The sequence below is a fragment of the Hirundo rustica genome, chromosome 15 (genome assembly GCF_015227805.2).
Source record: "Hirundo rustica isolate bHirRus1 chromosome 15, bHirRus1.pri.v3, whole genome shotgun sequence".
In the NCBI taxonomy this organism is placed as follows: domain Eukaryota; kingdom Metazoa; phylum Chordata; class Aves; order Passeriformes; family Hirundinidae; genus Hirundo; species Hirundo rustica.
This window is the reverse complement of record NC_053464.1, coordinates 6,941,762-6,955,230: the sequence shown is the minus strand read 5'-3', so window position 1 is coordinate 6,955,230 and position 13,469 is coordinate 6,941,762. Positions and strand designations below refer to the sequence as shown.

Genomic DNA, 13,469 nt, shown 5'->3' with positions numbered 1-13,469 from the left:
TGTTTGTAAAGGTTTATGAGCACTGATTAAATTTCTTTTTACAGATCGGAAGTCACCAGCTGTTTGTCTCAAAGTCTGGGTATACTTGTTTGGTGCCTGTATGGACAGAAAAATGAATTTTCCAATGCATGAGTTGTATTTTAGCATTAAATAAAACAGCCAAGTGGTACATAATACAGTATACAAATATATACACTTTCAAAACCGAAGAAGTGTATTGAGCACATGTCTCAAAAGGTAAGGGCACTAATTGATCCTATATCTAAGGTCTGATCCATCTCAAATCAGGCTGCATTCAATCCCCAAAGAAACAAGTTCAATAAACAATTATATATTATTACATGCTGAAAACAGACAAGCCAAGCACAGAGATCTCCTTTCATGCATCATTTTTGATTGTCCTACTTTGCTCTATCAGGAACAGCAGTGACAGCTTAAGTGTTAAAGCTTTTTGACATTGCAACAAACTGAATAAAGCCTACTTGCACGTTTTGGAATTTATTTTATACCACATCTAAAATATAAACAATATAGGGAGTTTTCATCATTTTCAAACAATAGCAGCCACTGGAGGCTGTTTCCAGAGCTGATGTTTTCCTCACATAAGGATTCTCACTAGCGGAGTAGCAAAGCATGTTTGATAGCCAGCTCCAGGAGCCAGGCTGGCCAACACAATTATTGCACATTCTGTCAGCACATTTCCTCCCTTCAGCTTTACTTCTACAATCTTTTTCAATATTGTTAAAATGAGCAATCATTTGTGATTCACACTCCCAAAAAAGGCAGAAACCAACAATTCCCAATGGCTATAAATTATTAATGCAATTGTGCCAATCACACAGAGCTTAGTGCTTTTAAAAATGGAATGAGATTATCTGCACAGTTATTTTCAATCAGATTCATCTCTTATTAGGGGGCATTATGCATACAGCTTGCTTTCAGAAAGCCATCTTCTTCAAAGAAGATTGTTGCACAGTCATTTCTTGTGAAATACTATGCAAGCTCTATATTAGATACCAAATCAATTTTTTGTTTCAGGAAATAATTATATGTAATGGGTATTTTACTTTGTAGATAGACTGATTCTTTCCAATGTAAAAAGTCTGTTCTGTTCTCAGTTGTTTTTCCCATTCAAATCATCCCTGCTTTGAGTTGGCCCTCACTGATTTACACCAATCTAGCAAATATATAGGCAGAACTGGAGGCTGTGGCAAAGCATTTTTTGCTGCAATAGCTTTAACAGGCTGTAATTGAAAAGTTTGTAAGTGTTATTGTACAATGTATCTGTTAAAACAGCTGGGGCATACAGCTGTCTCAAAAAAATACAAGCTAGAAAATCTTCCTCTTAGAAAATCTAAAAAAACATTATAATATTACAGAGCAGTAGAGATTCAAAGAAAGTATCAAGGTCAGATTTGAGGAATCCAGGGTTTGTCTTTCCTTGTACAGTCTGGTTCAATGTTTGTTAGATTTTAGACTGTGTTGCCAGGGCCTGCACTGGAGGCCATGTGGAACAGCCTAAATGAACTGGAAACACAGGATGATTTTATATTTACTGCTGCATTTTGTTAGAGGATTGGAAAATTGTCTTTGTGCTCCCAGCTCCCTATGACTTATTCAAATTCTCCCAACATCATGCCATGGAGTCTGGCAAAGACCCCAAACACAAAGAAACTGGAACCAAATTCAGCGGTGCCTCCAGCTGCAGGAGCAGGAGTATTCCCTTGGGAATGACTGCCTAGCAAGGTGGGATCTGACCTGCATTAAATGAAGATAGTTTGAGAGCTAAGACACTGAAACCACAAGGAAAAAGAGACTCAGAGCACATAAGCATGTTCCATGGAACTTAAATATGTTGAGTCAACAAAAACATCAGTGGCAGACTCAGCACATGCTTAACTGCCCTACCTTATCTAGGCCTAGAAGCAGCTCTGTTTCTAAGACCCTTGCTGCAAGCATTACAATATTTTATCTTCTGTATTGATAGGAAAAGTGATCTTTAAAGCACCAGGCTGTCAAAATGCTGCACCAGGATTTTGCTATATTATTTTACATATTTCAGCTCTGTAACTCGAGTACTGGCAATCCTCAGATCGAACACATCTTCTACAATATGGAGAACTGTCTGGTTCTCACGGTCATATGCCACGGTGCCATTTAACAAAATGAATTCCCATCTGTGAATCTGCTTTCTGGCATTTGCCTTGTACTCTATTTTTCCCATCCAGAATTCTGGCAAGAGTTTCTCTCTATTATTCTGATAAGAGTGTGGGTCAAACTCATTCCACTGTGAATGTGCGTTTGTGCTTGTGGAGGGTGAGTGATTGATTGGTATCAGCAGAAGTGACGTCTCCTGTTACATTTCTGGCATGTTATTCTGTGCTTAATCAGTGCTACTGAGTGTCAGTCAAACCTACCAGATGTGACTCTAATGGATAGCTGCTGGTTGCCTGATGTCTGTTTTGTCACTGATGTGACTGGAGTGCTCCTAAAAGTTACTTAAAAAAAAAAGAAAAGGGGGAAAAAAAGAGAACATAGCTTAGCAAATATGAGGACACTGTATTTAGAAAGTAGCTGTATTTGTATACCTCTGCTTTTAAATATTCAGTCAGCTGATTTTTTTCAATATTAATTAATCACAGGGCTATCCACCCTTGTTTGATCAGGAAAGATTAATGCAAAAGAGTACTTGGGGTTTTTTATGTGTCTTGTGGGGGGTAAAAGATTGTTATCCATAATTTAGTTATTTAAATTCTTAGCAATTCTGGAACTCATGCATTATGAATAACATTCACCAAAAACACCACAGAAACTTCTATTATGACTATGCCTTTTAGGCTGAAGCAGAGTCCTATCGAAGTAAACACCATCATGAAGACAGAAAGGAAGATTGTTCTCTCCCAATCAGTCATAGTGAAAGACTGAAATTATTTTCATTTAATTACAAACCACAAATCCATCCAGCTTTAGACCCAGAATGAATCAAAGACTGAAACTTGAAAATCCCAAGACTCTTTTTCCATTCTGGTTTATACCTGAGACTGCCTCTAGAATTATCAGTTATTTGACAAGTGGCACACTGGAATATGACTTAGATTAATCACATTGCAGATATTTAAGTATATTTATTCAAATACCATCTTTAGCAATTGCTCATCCAGTTCCACTGCACCAAGGCTTTATTTACAGATCCAAACAAAGCTGATACAAATTTTTAAACAAAAGGCCAATTATTTCATTGTTGTTTAAGACTATGTTATGTTTTAATTACCATGTAAACAAACTTTTATTGTGTATTTGCCAAGACTTTCACGAGTAGGTAAATCTGCTGCCCAGATATTTTAATTTTTCTCCTCATCTTTTAGCTTCAGGAATATTATTTCTTTCAGCAGGACATGGATTCAGAAAACTTGACTGGCATTTGAAAATAAAAGTAAAACGTGTAACACAGCCAAACTCTGCTCATCCCATTCAGTTTTCCCAGAACCAACAAGGCCAGTGAAGGAAGTGCTTTGTAGGGACTAGAACAGAGAAGGGAATGACTTACACGTCCGTACGCCTGTCAGAAAGCAAATTTGAAAACTACCTCTCCATCTGAGATTTTTAAACAGTGAAAGACTTATTTGGAATAAATAAATCTCAAAGTTCAGGGTAAATGGGAGGTGAACCTGATTCACAAATTGCAGCAAATCGTTTTTGCTTTCTGGCTTCATTTTATTTTCAGACCTGAATTTTAATTTGGTAGAACTGATAAATGCTAGTTTCTGAAGCACAAATTGAATCTAAAATTGAATTATCTTGAAAATTCCAGGGTATGTTCTTGTCCTAATGCAAATGCTGATGGCTGTCAAAATTTATCTTCAAATGTATTCTCAATCTGGAGATTTAAAAAGTTCACGTGATGTCTAATGGAGACATCAGGAAGGCAGTTTTTCTAAGGAATAACATCAAAGATCTTACAGTTTTATTTTTAAGCAAACTGGAATTTAAATAAAGCATGAATTATAAACCTTGCAATGAGAATGGAGATGGTAATTGTGCTTCATTTGGTCTCGCAGTGAACGTGACCCTTCCTCTTCTGACATCTTAGAAAATATTGATATATATATTTAATGCAAAGCACAAATTGACCTTAATTCACAGACCTAAAACATTTATATGCTTTTGTTCCTTTTAATTTTCAGTGAAAACGACATAGTATCTCAAACACACCTCCAAACAGCATTTGTGGTGGTTTTACATTTTATTACCAGGGCAAGATCATACTCATTAGTTCTAAAGCTAGAGTTCTATTGAATAAAACAGAAGGGAAGTCGGGGTTTGGCACTTTTCTGATGAGTCCTGATGGGCTTTTCACATTACTCATATATCATGTAAAAATAATATGTTAAAGAAGAATTCTGAAGAAGAAAATCTAACTTTACCACCATCCTATCTCCCTGCAGCTGAATTAATAATACTGAGGAATGTAGCGAAACTATGAATTATTCTAAGGATTCAGAATTCTGCAGATATTATGTTTTACATCTTTGTACTTAATATGTGTAAATGTATGCATGTGTCTCTCTATAACTGTACACAGTTAGGTGTGACTTCCTTGCACCATGAACAGACAATTCACCACGAGCTGCAGCTTCAGTAATTCCTTGTAAGCAGGTAGAGTTCAGAAACTCGGCCAGGAGGACGCCGGATGCAGAGAATGTTGATAGTGCCAAGAGAAAGGATCTATCTAGATGTGATTTTAGAAAATAGAGCAATTTAGCAGTAGGGATATTTATAGTACTGAAGCACAGAAGAAACACGAAGCTAAACTTAGCAAGTCAAAGGGACCAATCAAGAAGAGGTAAAGGAAATGTGGTTATAACTGAGTCTCACAAATGCAATGATCACCTCTATGATGTGCACTGCAATCCTCTCTTGTACGTGCTAGAAAAATGGAACACTGAGCAGGAGAATTTTAAATTGCATAAACCTCTATAAAGAGGCTAAAAAAACCTTCACAAGGCTGACTTCATCCCATTATGAATTTAGGGAAACCATGCTTCCACTCTGTTTATCAATTCACCTGTCCCTGCCTATGCTGTAACAGCACTTCTACAGAACTTAATTAACTGGGACCTATAAAGTACTGCAAAGTTTAATATTAAAGTGGCTAAGCAAGTACAAACTCTTACTGCTTATAATATGGGGACTTGTTCTTTGGAAAGAAATAAAGTTTTACTGCACACATATGAATGGGTAAGGCCCCTAAAAAATGAAGTAAAAATAAAACAAGGAGAAGCAAATCCCATAGTATAAATTGCAGTCTCTCTCCATCTAAAAGTATGAGGAAAAAATAGCTGAGAAGATGAAGCATAAAAAAAAGACTAGTAACCATTTTGTACTGTAGGTAATACTTCTTGGGAGGAACTAAAATACAAAGCAGAAAAAGAGCAAATTCTAGGGAAAAAAAATATAAACTATTTGTTGCAAGTGTTTGTCTATCAAACCAATTTCCTTCACATCAGTGTTTGGAAACCTTTGTTCTGCTCCCAGATGTGCTCATTAGCAGTGAACAAGTTGGCACAAGTGACAGAAACTTGCTGTGGGGAACTGCAGGGTGGCAGTCCCTCCTCTCTGGGCAAAGCTGGCACTGCCAGGGCTCAGATCCTTCACTGCAGGATCCCACTTGTTCCACACATCTACTGATTTTCAGCAGGCTCTTCACAACACACATCCAGGGAGAAGAGGAAAGCCTCTCTGCAGTGACACCATCCGAGCCAGTGACAGAATGGACACAGGGCACTGTGCTCCGTGTGCTGCACTGCAGCTGGGTTAATCCTCAGCCCTCAATGGCTTCCTCCCAACTTTGGTTCTAACTCCAGCAGCCAGCAGTTGTGCCCTGTCAAATTCCCATTTTGTTTTAACATCTTCATCACAGCCTACTGGCAGGACGCTGTTTGCACACACTTTTCCTATGTCTACATTCACATCACACAAACAAGAGCCTGCTCTGAAAAATACCTTTAAGTGCCTTCAAACCACTTGTCTGCTGCATCTTTTTCTCCTTCTTGGACAGTCCATCAAGTACAGGAACATAAGCTCTTTTTTTCAGACAACTAATATTAATAACAAGATGTCAAAACGTGTCTAACAATGTTAACTGAGGAAAAGTATTACAGATTTGGACTTAGCAAACCTGCCAAGTGATTTGGTCACTGTCTTTGTCTCTATTTCCAGAAAGTAGTTGGTCTCTTATTTCAGAGAAGATACATACGCTTTTACAGCTCCATAACTATTTCGTTCCTTGGGATGCTCTAAGTTTACCACTGGGCCAGAAAGGCATGATGGAAACCTTTCTAAATGCCATCTGGCTTAGCATGAAGGGCTACGAATAAGGACATGGCACTTTAAAATAAAGGCCTTCAAAATACCCCAAACACATACACTTGTCAATGTTCTACCTACACCTGAAATTAATTAGATGTTCTGAAAAACCAAACTCCAACAAAAGATGAAAAGTGAAAAAGAATAGTGCACAATTTTCTCCCACTCCTAGGACCAGAATTTTTTAGATTTGTGGACTGTCAGATTGGAGAAATAAAATAGAAATTAAAAACAGTGCAGGAAAAATACACATCAATCACATCTTTGGAAGAGTTCAGGCACAGAAACAAGCATCCAGATGCTCTTGCTCTTTTAATATCTTAATTAGTGATGATTAATCAGGAATCTGAAATCTTAAAAATATCACATTTGACAAAAGGTTATTTCCACTTTTAACTGGTCTCTTAACTACTTATTTAGATTGATTTAAAAAAAACCCTTTCAGCTGCCTAGGTAACTCAGTTTCCGATGTTCTTTGCTAATTTTTTAGATAATATTTCTCAAGAGGCCTTATGTAATTAAAGAGGTTTTAATCACTAAGATCCTGTAGTGAAGGAAGGCTGTTAATGATGTGCCAGAGAGCGCTCAGTACGAGACAGAACGTAAAGGAACTAGGGATCCTCCTCAGGGGAGCTCCCTCCTGCCCTCTGTCGAAGCTGGCAGTGCTGGGGAGCTGCAGAACTGATACCCCAGCTTTAATAACACCATGGTCTCTGCTGGCTCCCGGCTCCTGCTGCTGTCCAGCTGTGCGCTGGCACACGATGGCCCTGAGCACTTGGCTAGCCCGGCCACAGCACCAGGCTGCTTCACAAGCACTCCTGGACTTCTTTCTCCAACTTGCACTCCATTTAGCAACACATTATTCCTTATTTCCAGTTGGAGAACTGAAGTGACAAAGAGTCTGAGATGAAACTGGAGCTTTAACCCTGCCCCACAGCTCAGTTCACAGTGCTGGTCCTTGCTCCAGCCCTGCCTGGTTCCCCTTGTGCTGTAAGGAGAGGACAGCAATGCAGGACCACTCCACAGCTAGGATCAGCTGGAGAGGGCTGCTCCAAAACATCCTCCAGTGAGGTTTTTCCACAGCTCTGCCACCTCATAAGTCATGTCAAAGCACAGAAGGTTTTGTGAACCTCCTGTTTCAGGAAGAATTTGCAATCACCTGCAATACATCAACCCAGAAAGAAAAATTATTTCGTCTCTTAGAAACAGTGGTAATGTCTTAATTCCTCAACTAAATATTACAAACTAAAGCATCAATTAATCCTAAATGGAGACCACAAAGCTGAAGTCTATCCCATGTATCCACAGCCACACAGGATCAAGGAAAACAACACATACTGCATTCAAATGGTGGACAGAGGGGGAGCCCAGGATAACACCCTGCACTGCAATCAGAGCTGCACTTCCAAATCAGCATGTAATACATAACCTACCTGGAAATTAATTGTCAGCATATTAAATGGAGTTTAGAGGAAAAAAACAGTGGTTGTTGATGAATTCCCAAGTAAGAGGCTTTGCCCCCTCCAAAGCTGGAAGGGATCAAATGTGGTGCTCAAATAAGAACAGGGAGCAGTTTATCTGGGAGCTAAACCGTTATCTGGGTTAATTGAAAACCCCCTTCCATTTTAAGTTGTCTTCAGCAAAACTAATACCTGGTTCTTGGTTTTACCAATTGTATTTTTTAATTTGTATCCATTACTGGTATTCTAAATTATTTCATAGCCCCTTCGTTGCTGAAGGCACTGTGCATTTTGATGTTTGCAAGAGATCACCTAGTCTGCTTTAATGCATATAATATAAATATATTATTATTGCACCAAGAGCTTCCATTACCTTTCTGGGAACTTGTGAATTATAAGACATGAAACACGCCCAGTAAGTTCATTATCTCTTGCAGAAGACAGGTAACGGCACACATAGCTACAGCTCTCTTTGGTTCTGGAAAGGATGAGTTTTACCATTATTTAAGTCCTTGGCCTTTGCACTTCAGATAGGTGTGTTCTGCCACCCACACAAGTTTCCAACCAAAGCTGAGTTCAGTACGTGTGCAACTTTTCTGAGTCTCAAAAGACACTGCAACATTTGGTACAGTCAAACATATTGCTTAATTCATTATTCAGTATTTAAAATTTTGTCAGAAATCCAGGCATGAAGTGAAAGAATAAAAAAAAAGTCAGATAAAGAAGTTAAGCAATCACACCTTCATCAACAACATAAATAAATCAGAAAGCCCATATGCTGGGATTCAGGAATCCAAGTTACATGATGAAAAGCTCACACACAACAGAAATAGCACCAAACCTTGGATAAAAGGGGCACATTTCCAGTGTGAAATTGCCACAACAAGTACTGCATGCTTTTTTCTCTGAACATGGAGCTTTATTAAATGTGACAGTAAACATCCCTTCCTGATGCTTCCTGTAAACTTTCACATCCTCCTGGAAACACAGTGGCAATCAGGGATACATTAAAAGCTTTGCTGTCAGATATCCCCACCAAAACCCTACAATTTATGTAGCAAACTACACAATTTTCCCCTCCCAAGACTGCACTGCACTGAACCGAGAGAAAATGCAGTCCTTGCCATAAGTCCTTGCAGTCCAGGAACTGCAGAACAACACTGCAGAGCAGGGCTCTGGTGATTCAGCCTGGGGATAAGGGCTGCACTCACCCTTGGTCAAAAGCTCTTGGAAAAGTCTCTTGAAACCTGCACAAAGAATGAAGCAGCTCTGTAGCTTTGGCAACCCAGCTTTAGCCTTTCTATTACATCACTGCTGGAAAAGCATCACGCTTGCCTTTTCTTTTAACAGATCTGGATAACTTAAAGTTACAAACCTGATTTTGTCTGCACAGGAATCTGTAGCAGACATTACAGGAGTCTGAGAAGAAGGCTGAGCGTGCAGATGGCAGATCCAAAGTCTCTGCTGGGAGGCAATGGGGAGACACGGGAGCTGGAGGGATGGGTCTGGCTCGGGGTTACTGCACAAGGTGCCCCTGGAGAGATGGGCTGTAGCTACCAAAGGAACAGGCACTGCTGTCAGACTTGTCAGGAACTTCATTGTCAGAAACAATGAAACTAGAAGGCTTTCTTAGCAAAAATGTGTCCACTGTTTTCATCCAAGCACAAAGAATTCCAGTTCCAGTTCCAATTCTTTGCATTCAAAGTACAGCTGATTGGAAATAATGAAAGTGCACTTTGGATAAAACAGTTTGTACAAATTTGTTCTGAAAGGACACAGAACTTGATAAAGTATCCTTCCCTGAAAGGTTACAATGCCCTGATAGTGGGTTTCAATATCCTTATTTTAAATTTTCCACAGGAAACCCTAATTATTAACTGCTCTATGCTGTCACTGAATAAGGTTTTAGCATAATAATTCATGGGAAATAAGATATTAATAATAAATTGGTTATAAAAAGCAGAGGATTTATATATTGGAAAATAGCCTCTATCATAAAAGTTAGGTTTTGTTGTTATCTGAAGAAACTGGCTAAAATTATTGATGTAGTATTAATAGTGCCACAGAGTTGGAAATTGTAGGTAGGAACAATACAAGAGAAAATAGGATGTTATCAGAGACTTTCAGGCTATAAACCTGCCTTTGAATTCCTAAATGTGTGATAAGAGGAGTTATATAACATATTTAAAACTCAATAAACAAAGCCTGTCTGCTCTGGAAGCCAGAATTAGACCATTTGTTTCCTATGGGGAAGAATGTTTAAAGTTATTTCTCTGTCAATGGCAAAACTAGGAATAAACCTAATGAAAAATATAGAATGTGTGGGAGTAAAGAATATGCTCGGCTATAACTCCACTTTTGTTTAACTACAGAAGTACTGCTAGTTAAGTGTTCCTCCATCTGAAAATATTGCATCTGGTACAACAACTCTCTATTCTGATCACTCACTGCGTAGGGAAAAAAGAAACGGGGCACTGGAAACAACCAACATCTTCCTGGTAGTCTAACACCCTTCACTTGATGAAAATCTCCAGGAAAGAAAATCCTCCTTTAGCCAGCTTAACAGTACCCTGGTCAGCTGCTAATGGCTGTTGGAAGACTACCTGTGGCAGGGGAAAAGTGGAGAGCTTTTAAAAACATTACCAGAGGTCACAGATTGGGAATCCGCATTCAAGTCTTTCAAACGCTTCTTTATACCGCAGCAAGTGGCCACTTGCACTGTTCAAACACTGCTCGAGTGTTCAAAGGCACGTGTGTTTTGGATGAAAGGTACTCTTGTGTTTCTATCTCCTCTCTCTGCTACGAACGTGATCTGAACAAGTCCGAGAGCGCAGCGAGCTCCCGCACTCTGGAAGGAGTTTTTCAGGGATCCCGGCCGCGCTGACAGCGCAGGACAAGAGCAGGAACGCGGCCGCTCACTGCCGGGGCAGCGCCGCCCCCAGCTCGGGGGAGAAGCGGGCGCTGGGGCTGAGCGAGGGGCGAACACGAACCAGCAGTGCACCCTTGGGGCACTGCGTGCAAACTACAGAGCCAGCGGGAGCTCGGGCCGGCACTGCCGAGCCTGCCCTTTGCTGGGACACCGAGCCTCCGCCGCGCTGCTGCCCCAGCCCTGCGCTCCCCGGCTCGGGAGAGATGCTGAGATCCTGGAGCCAGCGCACAGCCCGCCTGGACACGGGCGAGTCCCGGCCAGGCTCCCCCAGACACCGGCCGAAGGTCAGCGGGACAAGACTCAGCAGACACGGGTACGACCAGACACACCCGCGAATTTTTGTGGGAAGGCCGGCCAAACATTGGCACAGGCCTTGGAGGTATCGAAGGCTTGTCAGAACTAGACCCAAACCAGGCTGATCAAACTTGCAAGTCAGGTAACTTACCTGGAAAGGGAACTTTCCTGGGGACTGTGTCGTCACACTGGCACACACCATCCGTCAGCCCTCTCTGAGCAGCACCTAGGCAAAGACACAAACCTGGCAAGGAAAACCTGCAAATTTCTTGTCCTTCCGTGACTTCTTATCACCTGGCTTTAACAAGAATTTACAGCCCGGGGCAGGGCAGCTCTCAGCAGAGCAGGTTAATTGACAGGGTTACTTCTGCCAATAAATCGATTACCTGTGGTTTGAGGGCAGCCATTGAGCCTTGAGAAATAATTACAAAAAATTAACTCCAGCTTTGTGTAAGATACATGCCACTTTAGTTCTAACTTACATATACTCTTTAAACAGGAAAAAAAAAAAAAAAAATCATCTCATTGATTAAAATTTCCTACAGAAAAATAATTATTATCAAAAGCAGGATTTAAGTTTGTTTCCAATACTAAACGGTACTTATAGAAGTGCAGTAGGGATATGTGTGTGTCTATCGTGAGCATAGTAAGAGACTTTTATCTACAATTATTTGTTTCAGAATTTATTTAAATATTGTACTGCCATCCATATTTTGACAATTGGAAAAGAAATAGGAGGAAGACGCAACACTTCCCAGTCAGTAAATTAGAGTATTACCAACAGAAGGATTCATAAAGATCCACTAAAAGATGGTTTATGCCTGAATTCAACTTTTGGGTGGTTCAAGTTTGGTGATGATTTTATGCCTGGGCCCTTAGAAATGCCTTAATGAAATTTAAAAACAAAAACAAAAAAAAAAGTTTTGCCCCAACATTTTTTTATCCATTTGGGACTGCTTCTAACTCTGATATTTTTTACAGCAAGATCCAACAGGAACTGCTGCTATTTGGGAGGTTTAAAATGGATCTGAATGGAGTTCTTACAGAACATGAATATTACAACCTTACCTAGCCATGTTCTCTCACAACAGACAAAACTGTTGATGGTTAAGAGGAAGTTAGCTGAAAATTCTTATTTGCTCTGATACTACTTTTGAATCAATAATAAGCTACAGAGATTTACCTTGAAAACCATATTGCAGATAGAGGTTCAAACTCTCCAAAGAGAGGAGCAGTCTCTAACCCAACAGCTCTGTGGGTGGGCTCTGATCTTTAACTTCTGCCCGTGGGCCCTTAAGCTGCTGCTGCCCAGGGTGTTCCTCTGAGCACGGGCACGGCAGCCAGGCTGGAACTCAGCACTGCTCCCTTTGGCTCACCGCTGAAACGGTCACTGCAACCAAACTGCAATGCAGGTGCCATTTATACAGCAGGCCAGGCTGCATTTCCCTCTTCCTTCCCAACACCCAGTGAGCCAGGGCAGAATCCAGCTTTCCCAAAGTCAGCTCCTCTCCCTGGGCTGCACTAAGGCAATGTAACTACTGCAGTTACTCAGCCCTGTCCTGTGTGAGCAGGAAAATGGCACAGCCAGCCACAGCCCCTGCAGGGAAGGTGTGTTCTCCTGCCCTGAAAGCATTCCTTTGTGCCCAGCCTCTTCTCTCCCCCAGCCCCTCATTTAATCTTACCTGCTCTTGGCCTCAAGCTGGAATTGTGCAACATATCTAATAGACAAATCAGCAATAAACATTCCACTGTGATACCAGATCAAAGTTATAAAGAGCTTCTTCACTGCAGGCCCCACTGTACCCCTCAACCAATTCCAGAGGTGCTGCACCTCCTCCTTGTACATCTCCCCTCTCCACAGCTACATGGGTTTCCCCTGGATAATCACTGCAGAGACCTAAATACTGAGACTTCAGCACGTCAGGAAGTATTAGATCAAAAGAAGAGAGTAAGAAATAAACTGACATTTTCCACACAATAAATAGCTTATCATTAGCATTATATAAACTGTTATGACAAACTTAATTTTGGAACTTTTGACATGAGCCTCAAAGTTAGGCTTTAATCATGAACTTTTTCAAACTGGCTTTGAAAAGGAAAGGCTCTACTCTTGCTCTGGCACATCTGTTCTCAGTTTTGGATTCATTGGCGCAGAAATTAAAAAAATCACAAAGCTGATCTTCAGTCACCACCCAGAGGCTTTTTGTATCTGTTTGGGCTGTTCAGACTTTAGAGTTACTTTGATTCATATCATAGAAAATCACTACTCAGATCCTTCCAATAATAGGCCCTACTCCAAATGACACTTTCCATGAAGTGTCATTTAGCCAAGGCTAGCAGATGAATCTGCTTTCTTTCCATGTAAACACACTGCACTGTGAAGATATAGAATTGAATGTTATTTGAAAATAGGTTAAAAC

General features: G+C 40.5%; 1 long non-coding RNA gene across 1 annotated transcript; it reads right to left on the bottom strand.

Moving 5' to 3' along the window:
• Positions 1 to 3,157: 3,157 nt before the first annotated feature.
• Positions 3,158 to 11,339, bottom strand: LOC120759668 (uncharacterized). The gene is made up of 3 exons (XR_005703211.2): positions 11,201 to 11,339; positions 8,200 to 8,304; positions 3,158 to 7,525 (listed from the first exon to the last, which is right to left on the bottom strand). It is a non-coding gene; the product is annotated as an uncharacterized LOC120759668 (long non-coding RNA).
• Positions 11,340 to 13,469: the final 2,130 nt, after the last annotated feature.